At 46.1% G+C, this 14,598-nt stretch overlaps 9 non-coding genes across 9 annotated transcripts; all 9 read right to left on the bottom strand.

The window, feature by feature from the left end:
- Positions 1 to 809: 809 nt before the first annotated feature.
- On the bottom strand, positions 810 to 1,000 carry LOC142270693 (U2 spliceosomal RNA). The gene has a single exon (XR_012735935.1). It is a non-coding gene; the product is annotated as a U2 spliceosomal RNA (small nuclear RNA).
- Positions 1,001 to 2,387: 1,387 nt separating this feature from the next.
- Positions 2,388 to 2,578, bottom strand: LOC142270692 (U2 spliceosomal RNA). The gene has a single exon (XR_012735934.1). It is a non-coding gene; the product is annotated as a U2 spliceosomal RNA (small nuclear RNA).
- Positions 2,579 to 3,965: 1,387 nt separating this feature from the next.
- On the bottom strand, positions 3,966 to 4,156 carry LOC142270691 (U2 spliceosomal RNA). The gene has a single exon (XR_012735933.1). It is a non-coding gene; the product is annotated as a U2 spliceosomal RNA (small nuclear RNA).
- Positions 4,157 to 5,543: 1,387 nt separating this feature from the next.
- On the bottom strand, positions 5,544 to 5,734 carry LOC142270690 (U2 spliceosomal RNA). Its single transcript, XR_012735932.1, has one exon. It is a non-coding gene; the product is annotated as a U2 spliceosomal RNA (small nuclear RNA).
- Positions 5,735 to 7,121: 1,387 nt separating this feature from the next.
- On the bottom strand, positions 7,122 to 7,312 carry LOC142270689 (U2 spliceosomal RNA). Its single transcript, XR_012735931.1, has one exon. It is a non-coding gene; the product is annotated as a U2 spliceosomal RNA (small nuclear RNA).
- Positions 7,313 to 8,699: 1,387 nt separating this feature from the next.
- LOC142270688 (U2 spliceosomal RNA) lies at positions 8,700 to 8,890 on the bottom strand. Its single transcript, XR_012735930.1, has one exon. It is a non-coding gene; the product is annotated as a U2 spliceosomal RNA (small nuclear RNA).
- Positions 8,891 to 10,277: 1,387 nt separating this feature from the next.
- LOC142270686 (U2 spliceosomal RNA) lies at positions 10,278 to 10,468 on the bottom strand. Its single transcript, XR_012735929.1, has one exon. It is a non-coding gene; the product is annotated as a U2 spliceosomal RNA (small nuclear RNA).
- Positions 10,469 to 11,855: 1,387 nt separating this feature from the next.
- LOC142270685 (U2 spliceosomal RNA) lies at positions 11,856 to 12,046 on the bottom strand. The gene has a single exon (XR_012735928.1). It is a non-coding gene; the product is annotated as a U2 spliceosomal RNA (small nuclear RNA).
- Positions 12,047 to 13,433: 1,387 nt separating this feature from the next.
- On the bottom strand, positions 13,434 to 13,624 carry LOC142270683 (U2 spliceosomal RNA). Its single transcript, XR_012735926.1, has one exon. It is a non-coding gene; the product is annotated as a U2 spliceosomal RNA (small nuclear RNA).
- Positions 13,625 to 14,598: the final 974 nt, after the last annotated feature.

The raw sequence follows: 14,598 nt of genomic DNA, 5'->3' as shown, positions 1-14,598 counted from the left end.
GCCAGTGTTCCGTCTCTTCATGTTGTGCACAGTTCAAACGGAAAATACATCAACAGGCAGACTACAGAAAAGCTTACTATCAAAGGTTAGAGGGGGGCTTTCTCAGAGGGCTTTTTACAGTTTTTCTATTCCCAATTAGCCGTTTAAGTGTACTTATTGAAAGTAGTAATTCTTTCATAGGCCGCCCTTTCTTAGTATTTGACGTTCCTTATATTGCGGTATGAGGCTTCGCAGTAGGTTGCAAACATTCATCACCCATGACTGTCCCCAATTGAGCTCAGAAGCTCAATGTCTATCATGACCTCTCTTTTAGAATGTCCAAGAGCAAGCAAACTATTCCTCCAGGAGAGGGCGCCAACAGACTACTAAAGAGATCATCATTACTCAAAGAAAACCCCAAAAACCAATGCATGATAGGAATAAACAGGTAACTTTCTTTGGAGTGGAAGCGGAGAGATCGCACCAGATGCCAATTCTAGATCTTATCACACCTGTGGTCACTGCAGCAGCAGGTGAATCCACTTTGTCCAAAAGGGATCTATTCCATTCAATTGCAAATGATCTAGATAAGACAGAGAACTGCAGCACGGGGACATAGCCGAGTTGGTCAGGTTGAGTGGTGATGAGTTTGCTATTTGGATGAATAAAGAAAGTCAAAAGTGTGAAAGATAAAAAACAAAAGGAGGAAGTGTGAAAAGTGAATGGGCCAAATTGAGGTGCATATGAAGACGTATGCTTTCTTCCAATTCATTAAATCGGGCTAATATGAATCAGGTGAATTGAGTTCTGCTTTTGGAAACTGGGTTAAGAAGGGGTGCACCGTTCCTGGAGGTACTGCAATACCAGGTCAATGCGTGGAGTGGACAGAGCAAGCTCTTTTTCCATCTCCCTGTTCTAAAAATCCATTTAATATATGGTCCCCAGATAGGGGACGTATCAGATATTAAACTGATAAGAACAGATACTACACTTGATCTTAGCCAAAAGGCCGAGAAGCGATAACCAGAATTGGTTTGGGCCTCGAGTGGCACCCTGGCCTATGCCGGACACATCTTAGGGAGAGAGAGCGAGAGGGAGACAAACCCACGCCTACACAAGACATTTTGTCACCCAAGCCAACCCTTGAAAAGGCTGCTTTGCAGAGCAAAAACAAGAAGAATGGTGCGTTTTGCAGCCGCCGCCCACTGCAATGAATCTGAATAACTCCTCCTTTAGGGCGCAAGCAACTCCCCTCCCCCTTGCAGTCTTTCCAATTCACGATACAAAAAGACGGACAGGACAGGTTGCCTGACTTTCCGTCACTGCCACCCTTTGCCATCCTTACCCGTAGAAAGCCCTTTCATCATCCCCAAACCCTAATCTTTTCCCTTTCCTTCCCAGCCCCCAAACCCTGCCCTCTGTACCTTTCTCACCACCCGCTTCCCTTCTCCTGTCATCCCCCTACCACCCGGGAAAAAAAGAGATTGCCCCCTCCTTCCACTAGCCCACCCTCCCACCCAAAGAACAACTTCTTCTGCGCAGCTTGTTTTCTAGGCAGCAGCGCTATTGTGATGTCATCGGGGGGCATTGTGACAAGCCGCCAGTGTTCCGTCTCTTCATGTTGTGCACAGTTCAAACGGAAAATACATCAACAGGCAGACTACAGAAAAGCTTACTATCAAAGGTTAGAGGGGGGCTTTCTCAGAGGGCTTTTTACAGTTTTTCTATTCCCAATTAGCCGTTTAAGTGTACTTATTGAAAGTAGTAATTCTTTCATAGGCCGCCCTTTCTTAGTATTTGACGTTCCTTATATTGCGGTATGAGGCTTCGCAGTAGGTTGCAAACATTCATCACCCATGACTGTCCCCAATTGAGCTCAGAAGCTCAATGTCTATCATGACCTCTCTTTTAGAATGTCCAAGAGCAAGCAAACTATTCCTCCAGGAGAGGGCGCCAACAGACTACTAAAGAGATCATCATTACTCAAAGAAAACCCCAAAAACCAATGCATGATAGGAATAAACAGGTAACTTTCTTTGGAGTGGAAGCGGAGAGATCGCACCAGATGCCAATTCTAGATCTTATCACACCTGTGGTCACTGCAGCAGCAGGTGAATCCACTTTGTCCAAAAGGGATCTATTCCATTCAATTGCAAATGATCTAGATAAGACAGAGAACTGCAGCACGGGGACATAGCCGAGTTGGTCAGGTTGAGTGGTGATGAGTTTGCTATTTGGATGAATAAAGAAAGTCAAAAGTGTGAAAGATAAAAAACAAAAGGAGGAAGTGTGAAAAGTGAATGGGCCAAATTGAGGTGCATATGAAGACGTATGCTTTCTTCCAATTCATTAAATCGGGCTAATATGAATCAGGTGAATTGAGTTCTGCTTTTGGAAACTGGGTTAAGAAGGGGTGCACCGTTCCTGGAGGTACTGCAATACCAGGTCAATGCGTGGAGTGGACAGAGCAAGCTCTTTTTCCATCTCCCTGTTCTAAAAATCCATTTAATATATGGTCCCCAGATAGGGGACGTATCAGATATTAAACTGATAAGAACAGATACTACACTTGATCTTAGCCAAAAGGCCGAGAAGCGATAACCAGAATTGGTTTGGGCCTCGAGTGGCACCCTGGCCTATGCCGGACACATCTTAGGGAGAGAGAGCGAGAGGGAGACAAACCCACGCCTACACAAGACATTTTGTCACCCAAGCCAACCCTTGAAAAGGCTGCTTTGCAGAGCAAAAACAAGAAGAATGGTGCGTTTTGCAGCCGCCGCCCACTGCAATGAATCTGAATAACTCCTCCTTTAGGGCGCAAGCAACTCCCCTCCCCCTTGCAGTCTTTCCAATTCACGATACAAAAAGACGGACAGGACAGGTTGCCTGACTTTCCGTCACTGCCACCCTTTGCCATCCTTACCCGTAGAAAGCCCTTTCATCATCCCCAAACCCTAATCTTTTCCCTTTCCTTCCCAGCTCCCAAACCCTGCCCTCTGTACCTTTCTCACCACCCGCTTCCCTTCTCCTGTCATCCCCCTACCACCCGGGAAAAAAAGAGATTGCCCCCTCCTTCCACTAGCCCACCCTCCCACCCAAAGAACAACTTCTTCTGCGCAGCTTGTTTTCTAGGCAGCAGCGCTATTGTGATGTCATCGGGGGGCATTGTGACAAGCCGCCAGTGTTCCGTCTCTTCATGTTGTGCACAGTTCAAACGGAAAATACATCAACAGGCAGACTACAGAAAAGCTTACTATCAAAGGTTAGAGGGGGGCTTTCTCAGAGGGCTTTTTACAGTTTTTCTATTCCCAATTAGCCGTTTAAGTGTACTTATTGAAAGTAGTAATTCTTTCATAGGCCGCCCTTTCTTAGTATTTGACGTTCCTTATATTGCGGTATGAGGCTTCGCAGTAGGTTGCAAACATTCATCACCCATGACTGTCCCCAATTGAGCTCAGAAGCTCAATGTCTATCATGACCTCTCTTTTAGAATGTCCAAGAGCAAGCAAACTATTCCTCCAGGAGAGGGCGCCAACAGACTACTAAAGAGATCATCATTACTCAAAGAAAACCCCAAAAACCAATGCATGATAGGAATAAACAGGTAACTTTCTTTGGAGTGGAAGCGGAGAGATCGCACCAGATGCCAATTCTAGATCTTATCACACCTGTGGTCACTGCAGCAGCAGGTGAATCCACTTTGTCCAAAAGGGATCTATTCCATTCAATTGCAAATGATCTAGATAAGACAGAGAACTGCAGCACGGGGACATAGCCGAGTTGGTCAGGTTGAGTGGTGATGAGTTTGCTATTTGGATGAATAAAGAAAGTCAAAAGTGTGAAAGATAAAAAACAAAAGGAGGAAGTGTGAAAAGTGAATGGGCCAAATTGAGGTGCATATGAAGACGTATGCTTTCTTCCAATTCATTAAATCGGGCTAATATGAATCAGGTGAATTGAGTTCTGCTTTTGGAAACTGGGTTAAGAAGGGGTGCACCGTTCCTGGAGGTACTGCAATACCAGGTCAATGCGTGGAGTGGACAGAGCAAGCTCTTTTTCCATCTCCCTGTTCTAAAAATCCATTTAATATATGGTCCCCAGATAGGGGACGTATCAGATATTAAACTGATAAGAACAGATACTACACTTGATCTTAGCCAAAAGGCCGAGAAGCGATAACCAGAATTGGTTTGGGCCTCGAGTGGCACCCTGGCCTATGCCGGACACATCTTAGGGAGAGAGAGCGAGAGGGAGACAAACCCACGCCTACACAAGACATTTTGTCACCCAAGCCAACCCTTGAAAAGGCTGCTTTGCAGAGCAAAAACAAGAAGAATGGTGCGTTTTGCAGCCGCCGCCCACTGCAATGAATCTGAATAACTCCTCCTTTAGGGCGCAAGCAACTCCCCTCCCCCTTGCAGTCTTTCCAATTCACGATACAAAAAGACGGACAGGACAGGTTGCCTGACTTTCCGTCACTGCCACCCTTTGCCATCCTTACCCGTAGAAAGCCCTTTCATCATCCCCAAACCCTAATCTTTTCCCTTTCCTTCCCAGCTCCCAAACCCTGCCCTCTGTACCTTTCTCACCACCCGCTTCCCTTCTCCTGTCATCCCCCTACCACCCGGGAAAAAAAGAGATTGCCCCCTCCTTCCACTAGCCCACCCTCCCACCCAAAGAACAACTTCTTCTGCGCAGCTTGTTTTCTAGGCAGCAGCGCTATTGTGATGTCATCGGGGGGCATTGTGACAAGCCGCCAGTGTTCCGTCTCTTCATGTTGTGCACAGTTCAAACGGAAAATACATCAACAGGCAGACTACAGAAAAGCTTACTATCAAAGGTTAGAGGGGGGCTTTCTCAGAGGGCTTTTTACAGTTTTTCTATTCCCAATTAGCCGTTTAAGTGTACTTATTGAAAGTAGTAATTCTTTCATAGGCCGCCCTTTCTTAGTATTTGACGTTCCTTATATTGCGGTATGAGGCTTCGCAGTAGGTTGCAAACATTCATCACCCATGACTGTCCCCAATTGAGCTCAGAAGCTCAATGTCTATCATGACCTCTCTTTTAGAATGTCCAAGAGCAAGCAAACTATTCCTCCAGGAGAGGGCGCCAACAGACTACTAAAGAGATCATCATTACTCAAAGAAAACCCCAAAAACCAATGCATGATAGGAATAAACAGGTAACTTTCTTTGGAGTGGAAGCGGAGAGATCGCACCAGATGCCAATTCTAGATCTTATCACACCTGTGGTCACTGCAGCAGCAGGTGAATCCACTTTGTCCAAAAGGGATCTATTCCATTCAATTGCAAATGATCTAGATAAGACAGAGAACTGCAGCACGGGGACATAGCCGAGTTGGTCAGGTTGAGTGGTGATGAGTTTGCTATTTGGATGAATAAAGAAAGTCAAAAGTGTGAAAGATAAAAAACAAAAGGAGGAAGTGTGAAAAGTGAATGGGCCAAATTGAGGTGCATATGAAGACGTATGCTTTCTTCCAATTCATTAAATCGGGCTAATATGAATCAGGTGAATTGAGTTCTGCTTTTGGAAACTGGGTTAAGAAGGGGTGCACCGTTCCTGGAGGTACTGCAATACCAGGTCAATGCGTGGAGTGGACAGAGCAAGCTCTTTTTCCATCTCCCTGTTCTAAAAATCCATTTAATATATGGTCCCCAGATAGGGGACGTATCAGATATTAAACTGATAAGAACAGATACTACACTTGATCTTAGCCAAAAGGCCGAGAAGCGATAACCAGAATTGGTTTGGGCCTCGAGTGGCACCCTGGCCTATGCCGGACACATCTTAGGGAGAGAGAGCGAGAGGGAGACAAACCCACGCCTACACAAGACATTTTGTCACCCAAGCCAACCCTTGAAAAGGCTGCTTTGCAGAGCAAAAACAAGAAGAATGGTGCGTTTTGCAGCCGTCGCCCACTGCAATGAATCTGAATAACTCCTCCTTTAGGGCGCAAGCAACTCCCCTCCCCCTTGCAGTCTTTCCAATTCACGATACAAAAAGACGGACAGGACAGGTTGCCTGACTTTCCGTCACTGCCACCCTTTGCCATCCTTACCCGTAGAAAGCCCTTTCATCATCCCCAAACCCTAATCTTTTCCCTTTCCTTCCCAGCCCCCAAACCCTGCCCTCTGTACCTTTCTCACCACCCGCTTCCCTTCTCCTGTCATCCCCCTACCACCCGGGAAAAAAAGAGATTGCCCCCTCCTTCCACTAGCCCACCCTCCCACCCAAAGAACAACTTCTTCTGCGCAGCTTGTTTTCTAGGCAGCAGCGCTATTGTGATGTCATCGGGGGGCATTGTGACAAGCCGCCAGTGTTCCGTCTCTTCATGTTGTGCACAGTTCAAACGGAAAATACATCAACAGGCAGACTACAGAAAAGCTTACTATCAAAGGTTAGAGGGGGGCTTTCTCAGAGGGCTTTTTACAGTTTTTCTATTCCCAATTAGCCGTTTAAGTGTACTTATTGAAAGTAGTAATTCTTTCATAGGCCGCCCTTTCTTAGTATTTGACGTTCCTTATATTGCGGTATGAGGCTTCGCAGTAGGTTGCAAACATTCATCACCCATGACTGTCCCCAATTGAGCTCAGAAGCTCAATGTCTATCATGACCTCTCTTTTAGAATGTCCAAGAGCAAGCAAACTATTCCTCCAGGAGAGGGCGCCAACAGACTACTAAAGAGATCATCATTACTCAAAGAAAACCCCAAAAACCAATGCATGATAGGAATAAACAGGTAACTTTCTTTGGAGTGGAAGCGGAGAGATCGCACCAGATGCCAATTCTAGATCTTATCACACCTGTGGTCACTGCAGCAGCAGGTGAATCCACTTTGTCCAAAAGGGATCTATTCCATTCAATTGCAAATGATCTAGATAAGACAGAGAACTGCAGCACGGGGACATAGCCGAGTTGGTCAGGTTGAGTGGTGATGAGTTTGCTATTTGGATGAATAAAGAAAGTCAAAAGTGTGAAAGATAAAAAACAAAAGGAGGAAGTGTGAAAAGTGAATGGGCCAAATTGAGGTGCATATGAAGACGTATGCTTTCTTCCAATTCATTAAATCGGGCTAATATGAATCAGGTGAATTGAGTTCTGCTTTTGGAAACTGGGTTAAGAAGGGGTGCACCGTTCCTGGAGGTACTGCAATACCAGGTCAATGCGTGGAGTGGACAGAGCAAGCTCTTTTTCCATCTCCCTGTTCTAAAAATCCATTTAATATATGGTCCCCAGATAGGGGACGTATCAGATATTAAACTGATAAGAACAGATACTACACTTGATCTTAGCCAAAAGGCCGAGAAGCGATAACCAGAATTGGTTTGGGCCTCGAGTGGCACCCTGGCCTATGCCGGACACATCTTAGGGAGAGAGAGCGAGAGGGAGACAAACCCACGCCTACACAAGACATTTTGTCACCCAAGCCAACCCTTGAAAAGGCTGCTTTGCAGAGCAAAAACAAGAAGAATGGTGCGTTTTGCAGCCGCCGCCCACTGCAATGAATCTGAATAACTCCTCCTTTAGGGCGCAAGCAACTCCCCTCCCCCTTGCAGTCTTTCCAATTCACGATACAAAAAGACGGACAGGACAGGTTGCCTGACTTTCCGTCACTGCCACCCTTTGCCATCCTTACCCGTAGAAAGCCCTTTCATCATCCCCAAACCCTAATCTTTTCCCTTTCCTTCCCAGCCCCCAAACCCTGCCCTCTGTACCTTTCTCACCACCCGCTTCCCTTCTCCTGTCATCCCCCTACCACCCGGGAAAAAAAGAGATTGCCCCCTCCTTCCACTAGCCCACCCTCCCACCCAAAGAACAACTTCTTCTGCGCAGCTTGTTTTCTAGGCAGCAGCGCTATTGTGATGTCATCGGGGGGCATTGTGACAAGCCGCCAGTGTTCCGTCTCTTCATGTTGTGCACAGTTCAAACGGAAAATACATCAACAGGCAGACTACAGAAAAGCTTACTATCAAAGGTTAGAGGGGGGCTTTCTCAGAGGGCTTTTTACAGTTTTTCTATTCCCAATTAGCCGTTTAAGTGTACTTATTGAAAGTAGTAATTCTTTCATAGGCCGCCCTTTCTTAGTATTTGACGTTCCTTATATTGCGGTATGAGGCTTCGCAGTAGGTTGCAAACATTCATCACCCATGACTGTCCCCAATTGAGCTCAGAAGCTCAATGTCTATCATGACCTCTCTTTTAGAATGTCCAAGAGCAAGCAAACTATTCCTCCAGGAGAGGGCGCCAACAGACTACTAAAGAGATCATCATTACTCAAAGAAAACCCCAAAAACCAATGCATGATAGGAATAAACAGGTAACTTTCTTTGGAGTGGAAGCGGAGAGATCGCACCAGATGCCAATTCTAGATCTTATCACACCTGTGGTCACTGCAGCAGCAGGTGAATCCACTTTGTCCAAAAGGGATCTATTCCATTCAATTGCAAATGATCTAGATAAGACAGAGAACTGCAGCACGGGGACATAGCCGAGTTGGTCAGGTTGAGTGGTGATGAGTTTGCTATTTGGATGAATAAAGAAAGTCAAAAGTGTGAAAGATAAAAAACAAAAGGAGGAAGTGTGAAAAGTGAATGGGCCAAATTGAGGTGCATATGAAGACGTATGCTTTCTTCCAATTCATTAAATCGGGCTAATATGAATCAGGTGAATTGAGTTCTGCTTTTGGAAACTGGGTTAAGAAGGGGTGCACCGTTCCTGGAGGTACTGCAATACCAGGTCAATGCGTGGAGTGGACAGAGCAAGCTCTTTTTCCATCTCCCTGTTCTAAAAATCCATTTAATATATGGTCCCCAGATAGGGGACGTATCAGATATTAAACTGATAAGAACAGATACTACACTTGATCTTAGCCAAAAGGCCGAGAAGCGATAACCAGAATTGGTTTGGGCCTCGAGTGGCACCCTGGCCTATGCCGGACACATCTTAGGGAGAGAGAGCGAGAGGGAGACAAACCCACGCCTACACAAGACATTTTGTCACCCAAGCCAACCCTTGAAAAGGCTGCTTTGCAGAGCAAAAACAAGAAGAATGGTGCGTTTTGCAGCCGCCGCCCACTGCAATGAATCTGAATAACTCCTCCTTTAGGGCGCAAGCAACTCCCCTCCCCCTTGCAGTCTTTCCAATTCACGATACAAAAAGACGGACAGGACAGGTTGCCTGACTTTCCGTCACTGCCACCCTTTGCCATCCTTACCCGTAGAAAGCCCTTTCATCATCCCCAAACCCTAATCTTTTCCCTTTCCTTCCCAGCCCCCAAACCCTGCCCTCTGTACCTTTCTCACCACCCGCTTCCCTTCTCCTGTCATCCCCCTACCACCCGGGAAAAAAAGAGATTGCCCCCTCCTTCCACTAGCCCACCCTCCCACCCAAAGAACAACTTCTTCTGCGCAGCTTGTTTTCTAGGCAGCAGCGCTATTGTGATGTCATCGGGGGGCATTGTGACAAGCCGCCAGTGTTCCGTCTCTTCATGTTGTGCACAGTTCAAACGGAAAATACATCAACAGGCAGACTACAGAAAAGCTTACTATCAAAGGTTAGAGGGGGGCTTTCTCAGAGGGCTTTTTACAGTTTTTCTATTCCCAATTAGCCGTTTAAGTGTACTTATTGAAAGTAGTAATTCTTTCATAGGCCGCCCTTTCTTAGTATTTGACGTTCCTTATATTGCGGTATGAGGCTTCGCAGTAGGTTGCAAACATTCATCACCCATGACTGTCCCCAATTGAGCTCAGAAGCTCAATGTCTATCATGACCTCTCTTTTAGAATGTCCAAGAGCAAGCAAACTATTCCTCCAGGAGAGGGCGCCAACAGACTACTAAAGAGATCATCATTACTCAAAGAAAACCCCAAAAACCAATGCATGATAGGAATAAACAGGTAACTTTCTTTGGAGTGGAAGCGGAGAGATCGCACCAGATGCCAATTCTAGATCTTATCACACCTGTGGTCACTGCAGCAGCAGGTGAATCCACTTTGTCCAAAAGGGATCTATTCCATTCAATTGCAAATGATCTAGATAAGACAGAGAACTGCAGCACGGGGACATAGCCGAGTTGGTCAGGTTGAGTGGTGATGAGTTTGCTATTTGGATGAATAAAGAAAGTCAAAAGTGTGAAAGATAAAAAACAAAAGGAGGAAGTGTGAAAAGTGAATGGGCCAAATTGAGGTGCATATGAAGACGTATGCTTTCTTCCAATTCATTAAATCGGGCTAATATGAATCAGGTGAATTGAGTTCTGCTTTTGGAAACTGGGTTAAGAAGGGGTGCACCGTTCCTGGAGGTACTGCAATACCAGGTCAATGCGTGGAGTGGACAGAGCAAGCTCTTTTTCCATCTCCCTGTTCTAAAAATCCATTTAATATATGGTCCCCAGATAGGGGACGTATCAGATATTAAACTGATAAGAACAGATACTACACTTGATCTTAGCCAAAAGGCCGAGAAGCGATAACCAGAATTGGTTTGGGCCTCGAGTGGCACCCTGGCCTATGCCGGACACATCTTAGGGAGAGAGAGCGAGAGGGAGACAAACCCACGCCTACACAAGACATTTTGTCACCCAAGCCAACCCTTGAAAAGGCTGCTTTGCAGAGCAAAAACAAGAAGAATGGTGCGTTTTGCAGCCGCCGCCCACTGCAATGAATCTGAATAACTCCTCCTTTAGGGCGCAAGCAACTCCCCTCCCCCTTGCAGTCTTTCCAATTCACGATACAAAAAGACGGACAGGACAGGTTGCCTGACTTTCCGTCACTGCCACCCTTTGCCATCCTTACCCGTAGAAAGCCCTTTCATCATCCCCAAACCCTAATCTTTTCCCTTTCCTTCCCAGCCCCCAAACCCTGCCCTCTGTACCTTTCTCACCACCCGCTTCCCTTCTCCTGTCATCCCCCTACCACCCGGGAAAAAAAGAGATTGCCCCCTCCTTCCACTAGCCCACCCTCCCACCCAAAGAACAACTTCTTCTGCGCAGCTTGTTTTCTAGGCAGCAGCGCTATTGTGATGTCATCGGGGGGCATTGTGACAAGCCGCCAGTGTTCCGTCTCTTCATGTTGTGCACAGTTCAAACGGAAAATACATCAACAGGCAGACTACAGAAAAGCTTACTATCAAAGGTTAGAGGGGGGCTTTCTCAGAGGGCTTTTTACAGTTTTTCTATTCCCAATTAGCCGTTTAAGTGTACTTATTGAAAGTAGTAATTCTTTCATAGGCCGCCCTTTCTTAGTATTTGACGTTCCTTATATTGCGGTATGAGGCTTCGCAGTAGGTTGCAAACATTCATCACCCATGACTGTCCCCAATTGAGCTCAGAAGCTCAATGTCTATCATGACCTCTCTTTTAGAATGTCCAAGAGCAAGCAAACTATTCCTCCAGGAGAGGGCGCCAACAGACTACTAAAGAGATCATCATTACTCAAAGAAAACCCCAAAAACCAATGCATGATAGGAATAAACAGGTAACTTTCTTTGGAGTGGAAGCGGAGAGATCGCACCAGATGCCAATTCTAGATCTTATCACACCTGTGGTCACTGCAGCAGCAGGTGAATCCACTTTGTCCAAAAGGGATCTATTCCATTCAATTGCAAATGATCTAGATAAGACAGAGAACTGCAGCACGGGGACATAGCCGAGTTGGTCAGGTTGAGTGGTGATGAGTTTGCTATTTGGATGAATAAAGAAAGTCAAAAGTGTGAAAGATAAAAAACAAAAGGAGGAAGTGTGAAAAGTGAATGGGCCAAATTGAGGTGCATATGAAGACGTATGCTTTCTTCCAATTCATTAAATCGGGCTAATATGAATCAGGTGAATTGAGTTCTGCTTTTGGAAACTGGGTTAAGAAGGGGTGCACCGTTCCTGGAGGTACTGCAATACCAGGTCAATGCGTGGAGTGGACAGAGCAAGCTCTTTTTCCATCTCCCTGTTCTAAAAATCCATTTAATATATGGTCCCCAGATAGGGGACGTATCAGATATTAAACTGATAAGAACAGATACTACACTTGATCTTAGCCAAAAGGCCGAGAAGCGATAACCAGAATTGGTTTGGGCCTCGAGTGGCACCCTGGCCTATGCCGGACACATCTTAGGGAGAGAGAGCGAGAGGGAGACAAACCCACGCCTACACAAGACATTTTGTCACCCAAGCCAACCCTTGAAAAGGCTGCTTTGCAGAGCAAAAACAAGAAGAATGGTGCGTTTTGCAGCCGCCGCCCACTGCAATGAATCTGAATAACTCCTCCTTTAGGGCGCAAGCAACTCCCCTCCCCCTTGCAGTCTTTCCAATTCACGATACAAAAAGACGGACAGGACAGGTTGCCTGACTTTCCGTCACTGCCACCCTTTGCCATCCTTACCCGTAGAAAGCCCTTTCATCATCCCCAAACCCTAATCTTTTCCCTTTCCTTCCCAGCCCCCAAACCCTGCCCTCTGTACCTTTCTCACCACCCGCTTCCCTTCTCCTGTCATCCCCCTACCACCCGGGAAAAAAAGAGATTGCCCCCTCCTTCCACTAGCCCACCCTCCCACCCAAAGAACAACTTCTTCTGCGCAGCTTGTTTTCTAGGCAGCAGCGCTATTGTGATGTCATCGGGGGGCATTGTGACAAGCCGCCAGTGTTCCGTCTCTTCATGTTGTGCACAGTTCAAACGGAAAATACATCAACAGGCAGACTACAGAAAAGCTTACTATCAAAGGTTAGAGGGGGGCTTTCTCAGAGGGCTTTTTACAGTTTTTCTATTCCCAATTAGCCGTTTAAGTGTACTTATTGAAAGTAGTAATTCTTTCATAGGCCGCCCTTTCTTAGTATTTGACGTTCCTTATATTGCGGTATGAGGCTTCGCAGTAGGTTGCAAACATTCATCACCCATGACTGTCCCCAATTGAGCTCAGAAGCTCAATGTCTATCATGACCTCTCTTTTAGAATGTCCAAGAGCAAGCAAACTATTCCTCCAGGAGAGGGCGCCAACAGACTACTAAAGAGATCATCATTACTCAAAGAAAACCCCAAAAACCAATGCATGATAGGAATAAACAGGTAACTTTCTTTGGAGTGGAAGCGGAGAGATCGCACCAGATGCCAATTCTAGATCTTATCACACCTGTGGTCACTGCAGCAGCAGGTGAATCCACTTTGTCCAAAAGGGATCTATTCCATTCAATTGCAAATGATCTAGATAAGACAGAGAACTGCAGCACGGGGACATAGCCGAGTTGGTCAGGTTGAGTGGTGATGAGTTTGCTATTTGGATGAATAAAGAAAGTCAAAAGTGTGAAAGATAAAAAACAAAAGGAGGAAGTGTGAAAAGTGAATGGGCCAAATTGAGGTGCATATGAAGACGTATGCTTTCTTCCAATTCATTAAATCGGGCTAATATGAATCAGGTGAATTGAGTTCTGCTTTTGGAAACTGGGTTAAGAAGGGGTGCACCGTTCCTGGAGGTACTGCAATACCAGGTCAATGCGTGGAGTGGACAGAGCAAGCTCTTTTTCCATCTCCCTGTTCTAAAAATCCATTTAATATATGGTCCCCAGATAGGGGACGTATCAGATATTAAACTGATAAGAACAGATACTACACTTGATCTTAGCCAAAAGGCCGAGAAGCGATAACCAGAATTGGTTTGGGCCTCGAGTGGCACCCTGGCCTATGCCGGACACATCTTAGGGAGAGAGAGCAAGAGGGAGACAAACCCACGCCTACACAAGACATTTTGTCACCCAAGCCAACCCTTGAAAAGGCTGCTTTGCAGAGCAAAAACAAGAAGAATGGTGCGTTTTGCAGCCGCCGCCCACTGCAATGAATCTGAATAACTCCTCCTTTAGGGCGCAAGCAACTCCCCTCCCCCTTGCAGTCTTTCCAATTCACGATACAAAAAGACGGACAGGACAGGTTGCCTGACTTTCCGTCACTGCCACCCTTTGCCATCCTTACCCGTAGAAAGCCCTTTCATCATCCCCAAACCCTAATCTTTTCCCTTTCCTTCCCAGCCCCCAAACCCTGCCCTCTGTACCTTTCTCACCACCCGCTTCCCTTCTCCTGTCATCCCCCTACCACCCGGGAAAAAAAGAGATTGCCCCCTCCTTCCACTAGCCCACCCTCCCACCCAAAGAACAACTTCTTCTGCGCAGCTTGTTTTCTAGGCAGCAGCGCTATTGTGATGTCATCGGGGGGCATTGTGACAAGCCGCCAGTGTTCCGTCTCTTCATGTTGTGCACAGTTCAAACGGAAAATACATCAACAGGCAGACTACAGAAAAGCTTACTATCAAAGGTTAGAGGGGGGCTTTCTCAGAGGGCTTTTTACAGTTTTTCTATTCCCAATTAGCCGTTTAAGTGTACTTATTGAAAGTAGTAATTCTTTCATAGGCCGCCCTTTCTTAGTATTTGACGTTCCTTATATTGCGGTATGAGGCTTCGCAGTAGGTTGCAAACATTCATCACCCATGACTGTCCCCAATTGAGCTCAGAAGCTCAATGTCTATCATGACCTCTCTTTTAGAATGTCCAAGAGCAAGCAAACTATTCCTCCAGGAGAGGGCGCCAACAGACTACTAAAGAGATCATCATTACTCAAAGAAAACC

Source organism: Anomaloglossus baeobatrachus, unplaced genomic scaffold (assembly GCF_048569485.1).
Source record: "Anomaloglossus baeobatrachus isolate aAnoBae1 unplaced genomic scaffold, aAnoBae1.hap1 Scaffold_3312, whole genome shotgun sequence".
In the NCBI taxonomy this organism is placed as follows: Eukaryota; Metazoa; Chordata; class Amphibia; order Anura; family Aromobatidae; genus Anomaloglossus; species Anomaloglossus baeobatrachus.
The sequence above is the reverse complement of the archived record's forward strand: the minus strand, read 5'-3'. Positions and strand labels throughout refer to the sequence as shown.